The sequence below is a fragment of the Hyla sarda genome, chromosome 2 (assembly GCF_029499605.1).
Source record: "Hyla sarda isolate aHylSar1 chromosome 2, aHylSar1.hap1, whole genome shotgun sequence".
Lineage (NCBI taxonomy): Eukaryota > Metazoa > Chordata > Amphibia > Anura > Hylidae > Hyla > Hyla sarda.
The window spans coordinates 15,677,711-15,692,446 of record NC_079190.1 but is presented as its reverse complement, the minus strand read 5'-3'; the positions used below and the strand labels follow the sequence as shown (position 1 = coordinate 15,692,446).

Genomic DNA, 14,736 nt, shown 5'->3' with positions numbered 1-14,736 from the left:
TAACACCAGAGAGGAAAGGGTTACAGAGTAGAGCTGCCAGGCTCCCGAGAGCAGTGAGTCAGAAGAGTGAGGGAGGGGGAGGAGTCATCACAGTGCCGACAAGAGAAGGACACACTTACTCCCTTTGAGACAATTGAAAAGACAGTGAGCAGCTTTAATATGCAATTTTTTAGTGAAATATTGTGTGATAGAGACATAAAAATCACAAGTACATGATCAGGATTAGGTACTGAGTAACATATAACAGTTTTTTGTTTTTTGTAGTATCGGACAGGTCCGTTTTAAAGGGGTACTCCACTGGAAAAAAAAATTGTTTTTAAATCAACTGGTGCCAGAAAGTTAAACAGATTTGTAAATGACTTCTATTAAAAAATCTTAATCCTTCCAGTACTTATCAGCTGCTGTTATGATCCACAGGAAGTTATTTTCTTTTTGAATTTCCTTTCTGTCCGATCACATTGCTCTCTGCTGACACCTCTGTCCATTTTAGGAACTGTCCAGAGTAGAAGCAAATCCCAATAGAAAACCTCTCCTTTTCTGGACAGTTCCTAAAATGGACAGAGGTGTCAGCAGAGAGCACTGTGGTCAGACAGAAAGGAAATTCAAAAAGGAAAGAACTTCCTGTGGAGCATACAGCAGCAGATAAGTACTGGAAGGATTAAGATTTTTTAATAGGAGTAATTTACAAATCTGTTTAACTTTCTGGCACCAGTTGATTGAAAGTTTTTTTTTGGTTCCAGTGGAGTACCTCTTTAAAGAATGGCAACGCTGATCACGTCAAACTTATTCCTTCTTTATCTCGGTGACATTAGTAATCTGCATCCTCATCGCCCCATTGCTGCGTCCCTACCATCTGCTGCCCGCACCTCAATGCCAGTCTCATTGATAAGAGCCCCATTTAGCTATCACACCCATCGGTCGCCGCACCGCACACCTGTGACTCTGTCTAAGAATGGGAGCTGGAGATTGGCTCCTGCGCACATAGGAAATTGGGGCCATTATAAAATTACGATATAATGGGTTTTATGAAGGGTAATTTGCAAACTGCAGGTGATTTTAAAGGAGACGTCAACCTCAGGTCAATGGGACATTTCCACCTTAAAGAAATGGTACGACCTGTAAATTGGAATTCTGGGGGGCTTATTACTATTCTACTCCACTGTCTATACACAGATAGCGTACGATGAGTGACAACTAGAGATGAGCGAACTTACAGGAAATTCAATTCGTCACGAACTTCTCGGCTCGGCAGTTGATAACTTATCCTGCATATATTAGTTCAGCTTTCAGGTGCTCCCGTGGGCTGGAAAAGGTGGATACAGTCCTAGGAAAGAGTCTCCTAGGACTGAATCCACCTTTTCCAGCCCACCGGAGCACCTGAAAGCTGAACTAATTTATGCAGGATAAGTCATCAACCGCCGAGCCGAGAAGTTTGTGACGAATCGAATTTACTGTAAGTTCGCTCATCTCTAGTGACAACCACTGATGGCCGCCATTACTATGCTTATTAGGGTTCTTACCAGGGGTACTCCGGTGGAAAACTTTTTTTTTTTTTAAATCAACTGGTGCCAGAAAGTTAAACAGATTTGTAAATTACTTCTATTAAATAATCTTAATCCTTCCAGTACTTATTAGCTACTGAATACTACAGAGGAAATTCTTTTCTTTTAGGAACACAGAGCTCTCTGCTGACATCTCTGTCCATTTTAGGAACTGTCCAGAGCAGCATATGTTTTCTATGGGGATTTTCTCCTACTCTGGACAGTTTCTAAAATGGACAGAGATGTCAGCAGAGAGCACTGTGCTCGTGATGTCAGCAGAGAGCTCTGTGTTCCAAAAAGAGAATTTCCTCTGTAGTATTCAGCAGCTAATAAGTACTGGAACGATTAAGATTTTTTAATAGAAGTAATTTACAAATCTGTTTAACTTTCTGGCACCAGTTGATTTAAAAAAATTAAAAAAAAGTTTTCCACCGGCGTACCCCTTTAACTAGTGTAGGGGGGTGGGCTTGTTTTCCAATCTCTCCTGTACAATGTATCAGTTTGAAATCCAAAGACTATTGTTTTAAAACCAGGTTGCCTCCGGCTGTTGCAAAACTACAACTCCCAGCATGCCCGGACAGCCTTTGGCTGTCCGGGCATGCTGGGAGTTGTAGTTTTGCAACAGCTGGAGGCCGACTGGTTAGGAAACTCTGTGAGGATAGTCTAGACCAGATCTCCTGTTCCTGTGTGATACAATGTATCACTGCTGGTAGAACGTATCAGTTTGGAGTCCACAAAGGATCATCTAGACCCGTGGTTCTCAACCTTTTTTGCCTGAGTTCCCCTTGACAGCCCATTCCCAAAAAAATGGTCTCCCCTCCCCCCCCCCATATTAGAGACATTTTGTAATTCCTATGCTTTACTTTCCTCTATAACAGGCCCCTGTTCCTCTCCCTATCTCCCCAGTCCCCCGATTTACAGGTGACGTCTTCTCTAACCGGAGTTGTTTACTTTTCTTCTCTATCTGGCCTAGACCGCCATGAAGATTTCTCCCATACAAGACGTCTCCACAGAACCAGCCAAACAAACATTTTAGGCTCCTTTCTGCAGCACAATACCTACCTATTTCCAAACTCCCCATGTTTATTGTCTCACACAGCAATGGTACCCGCTTTGTGTCCCCATAAAGTTGTAAAGCCCCCCTCTGTGTCCCCAAATATAGCTGTAGGCCCCCAAACTGCCCCCATATATAGCTGTAGGCCACCATACTGCCCCCATATTTAGCTATAGGCCACCATACTGTCCCCATATATAGTTGTAGGCCCCCATACTGTCCCCATATATAGTTGTAGGCCCCCATACTGCCCCCATATATAGTTGTAGGCCCCCATACTGCCCCCATATATAGTTGTAGGCCCCCATACTGTCCCCATATATAGTTGTAGGTCACCATACTGTCCCCATATATAGTTGTAGGTTGCCATACTGTCCCCATATATAGTTGTAGGTCACCATACTGTCTTCATATATAGTTGTAGGTCACCATACTGTCCCCATATATAGTTGTAGGTCTCTATACTGGCCTCATATATAGTTGTAGGTCACCATACTGTCCCCATATATAGTTGTAGGCCCCTATACTGCCCCATATATAGTTGTAGGCCCCCATACTGCCCCCATATATAGTTGTAGGCCACCATACTGTCCTCATATATAGTTGTAGGTCTCTATACTGCCCCATATATAGTTGTAGGCCTCCATACTGTCCTCATATATAGTTGTAGGCCCCTATACTGTCCCTATATATAGTTGTAGGCCCCTATACTGTCCCCATATATAGTTGTAGGCCCCTATACTGTCCCTATATATAGTTGTAGGCCCCTATACTGTCCCCATATATAGTTGTAGGCCCCTATACTGCCCCCATATATAGTTGTAGGTCCCTATACTGCCCCCATATATAGTTGTAGGCCCCTATACTGCCCCCATATATAGTTGTAGGCCTCCATACTGTCCTCATATATAGTTGTAGGTCTCTATACTGCCCCATATATAGTTGTAGGCCTCCATACTGTCCTCATATATAGTTGTAGGTCGCCATACTGCCCCCATATATAGTTGTAGGCCCCATACTGTCCCCATATATAGTTGTAGGCCACCATACTGCCCCCATATATAGTTGTAGGTCACCATACTGTCTTCATATATAGTTGTAGGCCCCTATACTGCCCCATATATAGCTGTATGCCACCATACTGTCCTCATATATAGTTGTAGGTCTCTATACTGCCCCATATATAGTTGTAGGCCTCCATACTGTCCTCATATATAGTTATAGGCCCCTATACTGCCCCTATATATAGTTGTAGGCCCCTATACTGTCCCCATATATATTGTTGTAGGCCCCTATACTGCCCCCATATATAGTTGTAGGCCCCTATACTCTCCCCATATATAGATGTAGGCCCCTATACTGCCCCCATATATAGTTGTAGGCCTCCATACTGTCCTCATATATAGTTGTAGGTCTCTATACTGCCCCATATATAGTTGTAGGCCTCCATACTGTCCTCATATATAGTTGTAGGTCGCCATACTGCCCCCATATACAGTTGTAGGCCACCATACTGTCCCCATATATAGTTGTAGGTGTCTATACTGCCCCATATATAGTTGTAGGCCTCCATACTGTCCTCATATATAGTTGTAGGTCGCCATACTGCCCCCATATATAGTTGTAGGCCACCATACTGCCCCCATATATAGTTGTAGGTCACCATACTGTCCCCATATATAGTTGTAGGCCCTTATACTTCCCCCATATATAGTTGTAGGCCACCATACTGTCCCCATATATAGTTGTAGGCCACCATACTGCCCCCATATATAGTTGTAGGCCACCATACTGCCCCATATATAGTTGTAGGCCGCCATACTGCCCCCATATATAGTTGTAGGCCACCATACTGTCCCCATATATAGTTGTAGGCCACCATACTGCCCCCATATATAGTTGTAGGCCACCATTCTGCCCCCATATATAGTTGTAGGCCACCATACTGTCCCCATATATAGTTGTAGGCCACCATACTGCCCCCATATATGGTTGTAGGCCGCCATACTGCCCCCATATATAGTTGTAGGTTGCCATACTGTCCCTATATATAGTTGTAGGTCACCATACTGTGCCCATATATAGTTGTAGGCCCCCATACTGCCCCCATATATAGTTTTAGGCCTCCAAACTGCCCCCATATATAGCTGTAGGCCACCACACTGCCCCCATATATAGTTGTAGGCCACCATACTGCCCCCATGTATAGCTGTAGGCCCCCATACTGTCCCCATATATAGTTGTAGGCCCCCATACTGCCCCCATATATAGCTGTAGGCCCCCATACTGTCCCCATATATAGTTGTAGGCCCCTATACTGTCCCCATATATAGTTGTAGGCCCCCATACTGTCCCGTTTGGTGCTCCACCGCTCCTCTGGTCTGGGGACCCATTGTCATGGCTCATAGCAGTAGGTCCCCGGGCTTCAGGGACAGTGGAGCAACAATGCTGATGGTAGTTACTGCCCACAGCACCCAGTGCCCGCGCTTTGCTGTCCTCCTGCTCCTCGGTGCAGTAATCTCAGCCGACCATTTTTTTCAAAGTGGTCCAGACCAGTAACCAGTGGCTGTGGCTGCCATTACTGATTTTTTTCAAGTACCCCCTGGAGAACTGCTAAGTACCCCTGGGGGTACTTGTACCCCAGGTTGAGAACCACTGATCTAAACTGGATGCAATGTTTGATGCAATGTATCAGTTCTGGTAGAGTGTGTTGGTTTGGAGTCCACAAAGGATAGTCTATACCCGATCTCCTGTCCTTGTTTGATACAATGTATCAATGATTGTAGAATGTATAAGTTTTGAGTCCACAAAGGATAGTCTATAACTTATCTCCTTGATACAATACATCAGTGCTGGTAGAATGTATAAGTCTGGAGTCCAAAAAGGATAGTCAAGACCCTATCTCCTTCATACAGCGTATCAGTGCTGGTAGAATGTATCAAACAAGGACAGGAGATTAGGTCTACGGAAACATTCTATCAGCACTGATACATTGTATGAAGGAGATGTGCTTACAGCCCAACACCATGCAGGACATTTGGCATTTGCCAGAGAACACCAAGACTGGCTAATTCGCCACTGGCGCCCTGTGCTCTTCACAGATGAAAGCAGGTTCACAATGAGCACATGTGACAGATGTAAGAGTCTGGAGACGCTGTGGAGAACGTTCTGCTGCCTGCAACATCCTCCAGCATGACCGGTTTGGCGGTGGGTCAGTAATGGTGTGGGGTGAAATTTCTTTGGGGGGCTGCACAGCCCTCCACGTGCTTGCCAGAGGTAACCTGACTGCCATTAGCTACCGAGATGAGATCCTCAGACCCCTTGTGAGACCATGTGCTGGTGCGGTTGGCCCTGGGTTCCTCCTAATACAAGACAATGCTAGACCTCATTTGGCTGGAGTGTGTCAGCAGTTCCTACAAGAGGAAGGCATTGATGCTATGGACTGGCCGCCCGTTCCCTAGACCTGAATCCGATTGAGCACATCTAGGACGTCTCGCTCCATCCACCACAGACTGTCCAGGAGTTGGCAGATGCTTTAGTCCAGGTCTGGGAGGACATCCCTCAGGAGACCATCCTCCACCTCATCAGGAGCATGCCTAGGCGTTGTAGGGAGGTCATACGGGCACGTGGAGACCACACACACTACTGAGCCTCATTGTGACTTGTATTAAGGACATTACATAAAGTTGGATCAGCCTGTAGTGGGGTTTTCCACTGTGATTTTGAGTGTGACTCCATATCCAGACCTCCATGGGTTGATACATTTGATTCCATTGATAATTTTTGTGTGATTTTGTTGTCAGCGCATTCAACTATGTAAAGACGAAAGTATTTCATACGATTATTTCATTCATTCAGATCTAGGATGCGTTATTTTTTTATTTATATATTAAATTTTTTTGAGCAGTGCATACCGTATTTTTCGCCGTATAAGACGCACTTTTTCTTCCCCAAAACTGTGGTGGAAAAGTTGGTGCGTCTTATACGGCGAATACACACCTATCGGGTGGCCAGGACCCGCGGCTAATACAGGACATTACCGATCGCGGTGATGCCATGTATTAACCCTTCAGATGCGGCGATCAAAGCTGACCGCCGCATCTGAAGCGTAAGCGACACTAACCCGGCTCAGTCGGGCTGTTCGGGACCGCCGCGGTGAAATCGTGGTGTCCTGAACAGCTTACAGGACACCGGGAGGGACCTTACCTGCCTCCTCGGTGTCTGCTCCGTGCCGGGATCCCCTGCATGGCCGGCGCTCTCCTTCGTCATCATCACGTCGTCGCGCATGCCGTCCCGTCATCCAGTAGGAGCGGCGTGCGTAGCGACGTGATGACAGCGACGTGATGATGTGACGGAGAGCGTGGATCCCGGGGAAGAAGACGTCCGGAGCGTTGGGGACACGGCGACAGCGATGGAGGGCGACATCCAGGGCAGCGGTGACGAGCGGTGACGGGTCCAGAGCGGCGGGGACACGTATTACCTCCTATACCAGTGGTCTTCAACCTGCGGACCTCCAGATGTTGCAAAACTACAACTCCCAGCATGCCCGGACAGCCAACGGCTGTCCGGGCATGCCGGGAGTTGTAGTTTTGCAACATCTGGAGGTCCGCAGGCTGATGATCAGTGTTGGGTTCAGAATCTTTTTTTTCTAGATTTTGCACCTTTAAAATTGGGTGCGTCTTATATGCCGGTGCGTCCTATAGGGCGAAAAATACGGTATTCTACTATCACTGATACATTGTATCAAACAAGGACAGGAGATCGGGTTTAGACTATCCTTTGCAGACTCCAAATTTATATATTCTACCCCATAAGCCCCATAAAAGATCATCTAGACCGGATCTCCTGTTCTTGTTCGATACAATGTATCAGTGCTGGTAGAATGTGTCACTTTGGGGTCCACGGAGGATCGTCTAGACTGGATATAACCGTAACAAGCCCTCAAAAATGAGAATTATCAGGTCTGTACAGGTTTTCTCCCATTCACTGATGGCAAGCAGAGATGTTGAAAATGAGGAAGAACTGAAACACAAAGAGGAGATGTATGAAGCAGAACTTTTCCGATAAAGTAGGCTAAAAATAATCAATGCCAATTGTTGCCCTCTTTTGTATGCGCAGAATTTATTTGATGTTTTAGCCAAGGAATTTTGAGTTTTTCTCTGTTTACCATAGGGTAGATTATTAACCTCTAGGGGGCGTGCTTGCTTACATGTTTTTCCCAGCTATATAACATTTGCACAACTTTTTTTTAAATTGTGCAAAATGATGTGCACGTGTACTCCACTGGGCGCAGTTTATACGCACTCAACACAAACGTAAAGGAGGGAATTTTTTGAGCAAAATTTGAGCATAAGGACCGACTCCAGGCACATTTACAAAGGGAACACAGAAATCCGCTCTGTCCCCATGGTGAGCTCGCAGGACTTTACTCCTGCCGTACGTTCAGGACGTTTTATTAGCCGTCATACATTCCTGAGTACAAGTAATGACAAGTAAAATGCTGCGATAACATCTCCTCCTCGTAATGGTTTTCCTGTGTCCAATGTGACATACAGGGGGCAGCACAACCGGCCTGGGACCACGTGGGAAAAGAATCTAGAATAATTCTTATCCGCCATGTGTCCTCCATATTATTGGTGGATTAGAGGAATTCTACAGATGAAGTGGGAAGAACCTCTGTATGTGACCTTCCAGTCCAGGATGAGAGGTCGGTGACCGGGGGGACATTGGCTGGATGACTGCGCAGTGTGTACAGGCACCAGCGACCTCTCCGACCACTGAGTGTATGAATGAGACCGAATTTACTAGAGAACTAACAGAGCAAACAATAGAAGTCTTATGTCAGCTCTGCTATGCAGAATAGTGACTGCAGGGGACAGATGAGAAGACAAAGTTATTTATAGTCATTATAATGAAAAGGTCATGTGTACAGAACATAGGAAATAAATGTCTATAGGTCATCATGACAATGGCTGGAATGTGTTCATCTATCTATCTCATATCTATCTCATATCTATCTATCTCATATCTATCTCATATCTATCTATCTCATATCTATCTATCTCATATCTATCTCATATCGATCTATCTCATATCTATCTATCTCATATCTATCTATCTCATATCTATCTAATATCTATCTATCTCATATCTATCTATCTCATATCTATCTATCTCATATCGATCTATCTCATATCTATCTATCTCATATCTATCTATCTCATATCTATCTAATATCTATCTATCTCATATCTATCTTATATCTATCTCATATCTATCTATCTATCTATCTATCTATCTCATATCTATCTATCTCATATCTCTCTCTATCTATCTATCTATCTATCTCATATCTCTCTAGCTCACATCTATCTCATATCTATCTATCTATCTATCTCATATCTATCTATCTCATATCTATCTATCTCATATCTAACTCATATCTATCTATCTATCTATCTATCTCATATCTAACTCATATCTATCTATCTATCTATCTATCTATCTCATATCTATCTATCTATCTATCTATCTATCTCATATCTATCTCCTATCTATCTCATATCTATCTATCTATCTCATATCTATCTATCTCATATCTATATATATCTCATATCTATCTATCTCATATCTATCTATCTCATATCTATCTATCTAGGTCATATCTATCTATCTCATATCTATCTATCTATCTATCTCATATCTATATATCTATCTCATATCTATCTATCTCATATCTATCTATCTATCTATCTCATATCTATCTCATATCTATCTATCTATCTATCTCATATCTATCTATCTATCTATCTATCTATCTATCTCATATCTATCTATCTATCTCATATCTATCTATCTCATATCTATCTATCTATATATCTCATATCTATCTATCTCATATCTATCTATCTCATATCTATCTATCTCATATCTATCTATCTATCTCATATCTATCTATCTATATATCTCATATCTATCTATCTCATATCTATCTATCTCATATCTATCTATCTATCTATCTCATATCTATCTATCTATCTATCTATCTCATATCTATCTATCTATCTCATATCTATCTATCTATCTCATATCTATCTATCTATCTCATATCTATCTATCTATCTATCTTATATCTATCTATCTAGCTTATATCTATCTATCTATCTATCTCATATCTATTCATTATCTCATTTTTCTTATTCTTTTTATCTTCTTCTGGTGAATTCTCCGTCACATTGGGTCGATTATTTCCCGGTGTTTGGTGTTTCGGGTTCTCACCCACCGCCTCTGTTCTCTATTTCTTTTCTCAGTGTGAGATGAATGGATCCCTTATTGTACGGAGACAGAAATATCCCCCATGTTTCCCACATCCAGATCAGGTGTCATTTCCTCTTGGTCCTTTGTGAGGACATTTGTTCTCTGAGTTACCAAAAAAAAAACACAAAAACCTCACCCAATATAAGGCTCAACTTACTTGGGGGGGGGGGGGGGGGGGGGGAGATGGGAGATGTTCTCTTAAAGGGGCCTGTTCGTCTTTTTTTTCTTATGTGTCACCAGCCCCTGCTTGATATAGGACAGAGTGATGCATTGTGGGTAACCATCTCAGGACAGGATGAAGTGAAGATATCTAGGAGAGATTTATCAAAAGCCGTGTGGAGAAAAAGTGGTGCAGTTGCCCATAGCAACCAATCAGATCGCTTCTTTCATTTTTAACAAGGCCTGCGGAAAGTGAAAGAAGCGATCTGATTGGTTGCTATGGGCAACTGCACCACTCTTCCCCCATTTGTGACCAGATTCGATTGTTTACAGGTTATAGACCAGTGTTTCCCAACCAGAGTGCCTCCAGCTGTACAAAACTACAACTCCCAGCATGCCCGGACAGCCTTTGGCTGTCCGGGCATGCTGTGAGTTGTAGTTTTGCTACAGCTGGAGGTACACTGGTTAGGAAATACTTCCGTGGTTAGCTTATTATCCGCTATATATTGTTCCATCCTCTTTTGGTGTCACGCAGCTCGCGATGTGTTGTTTAGTATCTTTTTTTGTCGCGTAGCGATGAGGTCTTTTATTGTGCGAACAAAACAATGAGAAATACCCTGAGTACAAGAACCTGACCAACGAGAGGGGCCGATATACAGGCCGCGCCGGTTACTCGAGTCAGGTGACCTCATTCCAGGAAAAAAAAAATCTCACTGACGCCATTCGCTTAGGGGGAGATTTATCAAAACCTGTGTAGAGTAAAAGTTGCCCAGTTGCCCATAGCAACCAATCAGATCGCTTCTTTCATTTTCAAAAGGGCCTGTGGAAAATGAAAGAAGCGATCTGATTGGTTGCTATGGGCAACTAGGCAACTTTTCCTTTGCACAGGTTTTGATAAATCTCCCCCTTAATGATTAGGATTTCTCCATCCATATGGGAAAAAGTAAGTGACCCCCCCCCCCCCCCTTATCAACTTCATCAGGAAGAATTTTAAGCAGACTTCTTCCTTTCTTACCAGTCGGTAATTAATGACCTACGCAACTAGTTAAAGAGATGACGTGGGACCAGAATCATTTCCAGTAAGGGTCACTGAAGTCTGACCCTTACTGGGTTTTTTCATACCACCAGATAAATTGGTTTCAGACATAAAAAAAAAAAAAAGGCTGGATGCTTCCTTAAAATGGGGACTTCTTTTTTCAGGTTCGTGACCTATGCGTGAAGATCTGTGACCCTTAAAGGGTTACTCCGCTCCCCAGTGTCCGGAACATTGAGTTCCTGAATGCTGTGCTGCGGGCTTCCGTGTTCACGCCCGCCCCCTCGTGACGTCACGGCCTGCCCCCTCAATGAAAGTCTATGGGAAGGGGTCGTGACGGCCGTCACGCCCCCTCCCATAGACTTGCATTGAGGGGGCGGGACGTCCCATGACGGGGTGTGAAGTCACGAGGGGGCGTGAACACGAAAGCCTGCACACAGCGTTCAGGAACTCAATGTTCCGGACGCTGGGACGCGGAGTAACCCTTTAATGGGTTACTCTGAAGAAGAAAAAAAAGTCTTCAAACCAACTGGTGCCAGAAAGTTATACAGATTTGTAAATTACTTCTATATAAAAATCTAAATCCTTCCAGTACATAACAGCTGCTGTATGCTCCACAGGAAGTTGTATAGCTCTTTCTAGTCTGACCAAGGTGCTGTCTGCTGACATATGAGGAACTGTCCAGAGCAGGAGTGCATTCCCATGGCAAACCTATCCTGCTCTGGACAGTTCCCGACACGGACAGAGGTGTCAGCAGAGAGCGCTGTGGTCAGACTGAAAAGAACTACACAACTTCCTCTGGAGTATACAGCAGCTGATAAGTACTGGAAGGGTTAAGATTTTTATATACAAGTAATTTACAAATCTGTATAACTTTTTGCCAATCAACTTGAAAAAAAAAATTCTATGGAGAACCCCTTTAAAAAGGGACAATGATTTCCGGTAATTCTGTTAAGATTAAAGTAACCAAACGATTTTTGTTTTTTAAAAGCAACGAGTTTCGAATCCAGGAATGGATTCTTCACAGATTGATCATCGCCTACGGGAACAGTGATTCCTGATCTGTTCAATCGGTATTTGTGTTTGGCGGTAATGGACGCTCTTATCTGGAGTCCTATAAAGCTCAGCTGATTCATAAATGGAAATACCTCCCGGACTTGTCCTTTCCAGAAACAGACGTGTGGACTGAGTATGGCGGCCCCTCCAACCTGCTGAGACTTTCGTATAGTTTTGCGTGCAGGTTGATTTGCGAGGGCCATTTGTTTGGAGGTGATTGATCACTTGTCAGCAGTGTAAACAGTCAAACAACGTGTAGGTAGAACGCCTTCAATGTGGACATCGCAAAGAATGTAAATATACAATGCCACGTACAACGGCAGAGGCCAGGTATAGACTCTCTGCACCCTCTTAGGCACTGTTCACATCAGGTTTTGAGCTTACATCAGAAATATAATGGAGGACACTGTAAGAGTGCCACTATATCAAAGATAACTCCAGGTCTATGTACAAGAAACAAAGGGTCTGCATAGTGCTGCATGCTTATGTAATGTCCCAGTACAGAACATAGTGCTATACTACACTTAGGCCCTGTCAGTGACTTGGGGGCTCTCCTTGTCACGATTCGGCTGGCAGGAGGTGGATCCTCTGTGCCAGAGAGGGATTGGCGTGGACCGTGCTAGTGGACCGGTTCTAAGTTACTACTGGTATTCACCAGAGCCCGCCGCAAAGCGGGATGGTCTTGCAGCGGCGGTAGTAACCAGGTCGTATCCACTAGCAACGGCTCAACCTCTCTGACTGCTGAAGATAGGCGCGGTACAAGGGAGTAGACAAGAGCAAGGTCGGACGTAGCAGAAGGTCGGGGCAGGCAGCAAGGATCGTAGTCAGGGGCAACGGCAGGAGGTCTGGAACACAGGCTAGGAACACACAAGGAAACGCTTTCACTGGCACAACGGCAACAAGATCCGGCGAGGGAGTGCAGGGGAAGTGAGGTATACATAGGGAGTGCACAGGTGAACACACTAATTAGAACAACTGCGCCAATCAGTGGCGCAGTGGCCCTTTAAATCGCAGAGACCCGGCGCGCGCGCGCCCTAGGGAGCGGGGCCGCGCGCGCCGGGACAGGACCGACGGAGAGTGAGTCAGGTACGGGAGCCGGGGTGCGCATCGCGAGCGGGCGCCACCCGCATCGCGAATCGCATCCCGGCTGGAGGCGGTATCGCAGCGCACCCGGTCAGTGGATCTGACCGGGGCGCTGCAGTAGCGAGGATGTTGCGAGCGCTCCGGGGAGGAGCGGGGACCCGGAGCGCTCGGCGTAACAGTACCCCCCCCCCTTGGGTCTCCCCCTCTTCTTGGAGCCTGAGAACCTGAGGACCAGACTTTTGTCTAGAATGTTGTCCTCAGGTTCCCAGGATCTCTCTTCAGGACCACAGCCCTCCCAATCAACCCAAAAATTTTTTTTCCCTCTGACCGTCTTGGAGGCCAGTATCTCCTTCACGGAGAAGATGTCAGAAGAACCGGAAACAGTTGTGGGAGAAACAAGTTTGGGAGAGAAACGGTTGATGATGAGTGGTTTAAGGAGAGAGACATGGAAGGCATTGGGAATACGAAGAGAAGGAGGAAGAAGAAGTTTGTAAGAGACAGGATTAATTTGGCACAAGATTTTGAAAGGACCAAGATAGCGTGGTCCCAGTTTGTAGCTGGGGACACGGAAGCGGACATATTTAGCGGAGAGCCATACCTTGTCTCCGGGAGAAAAAATGGGGGGAGCTCTTCTTTTCTTATCGGCAAACTTTTTCATGCGAGATGAAGCCTGTAAAAGAGAATTTTGGGTCTCTTTCCATATGGTGGAAAGATCACGAGTCACTTCATCCACAGCGGGCAAACCAGAGGGCAAGGGAGTAGGGAAGGGGGGAAGAGGGTGACGGCCGTACACCACGAAAAATGGGGATTTAGAAGAAGATTCAGAGACTCTGAAGTTGTACGAGAATTCGGCCCATGGTAGAAGATCTGCCCAGTCATCCTGGCGGGAGGAAACAAAATGCCGTAAATAGTCACCCAGGACCTGGTTAATTCTTTCTACTTGCCCATTGGATTGAGGATGATAAGCAGAAGAGAAGTTTAATTTAATCTTGAGTTGTTTACAGAGAGCCCTCCAGAATTTTGACACGAATTGGACGCCTCTATCCGAGACGATCTGCGTGGGCAAACCGTGAAGACGAAAAATGTGTACAAAAAATTGTTTTGCCAACTGAGGCGCTGAAGGGAGACCAGGAAGAGGAATAAAATGTGCCATCTTGGAAAATCGATCAACGACCACCCAAACAACAGTGTTGCCACGGGATGGGGGTAAGTCTGTAATAAAGTCCATACCAATCAGAGACCAAGGCTGTTCGGGGACAGGCAGAGGATGAAGGAGACCAGCAGGCTTCTGGCGAGGAGTCTTATCTCGGGCACAGACAGTACAGGCCCGCACAAAATCAACAACATCCGTCTCCAGAGTCGGCCACCAATAGAAGCGAGAGATGAGTTGCAAGGACTTTTTGATGCCCGCATGGCCAGCGAGGTGGGAGGAGTGACCCCATCTGAGAATCCCGAGACGTTGGCGTGGAGAAACGAAGGTCTTCCCTGGAGGA

The 14,736-nt window shown here is 45.1% G+C and overlaps 1 protein-coding gene across 2 annotated transcripts in view; it reads left to right on the top strand.

The window, feature by feature from the left end:
• Positions 1-14,736, top strand: part of P2RY2 (purinergic receptor P2Y2) — an 88,973-nt gene that overhangs the window by 54,636 nt on the left and 19,601 nt on the right. The window contains exon 1 of one of the 2 annotated variants that reach the window (XM_056561232.1): positions 10,149-10,184. The exons of the other annotated variant lie outside the window; for it this stretch is intronic. The gene's annotated coding sequence lies outside the window, so the exon portion shown is untranslated. Of the gene's footprint in view, positions 1-10,148; positions 10,185-14,736 lie in introns of those variants that run through there. 2 annotated transcript variants of the gene reach the window in all.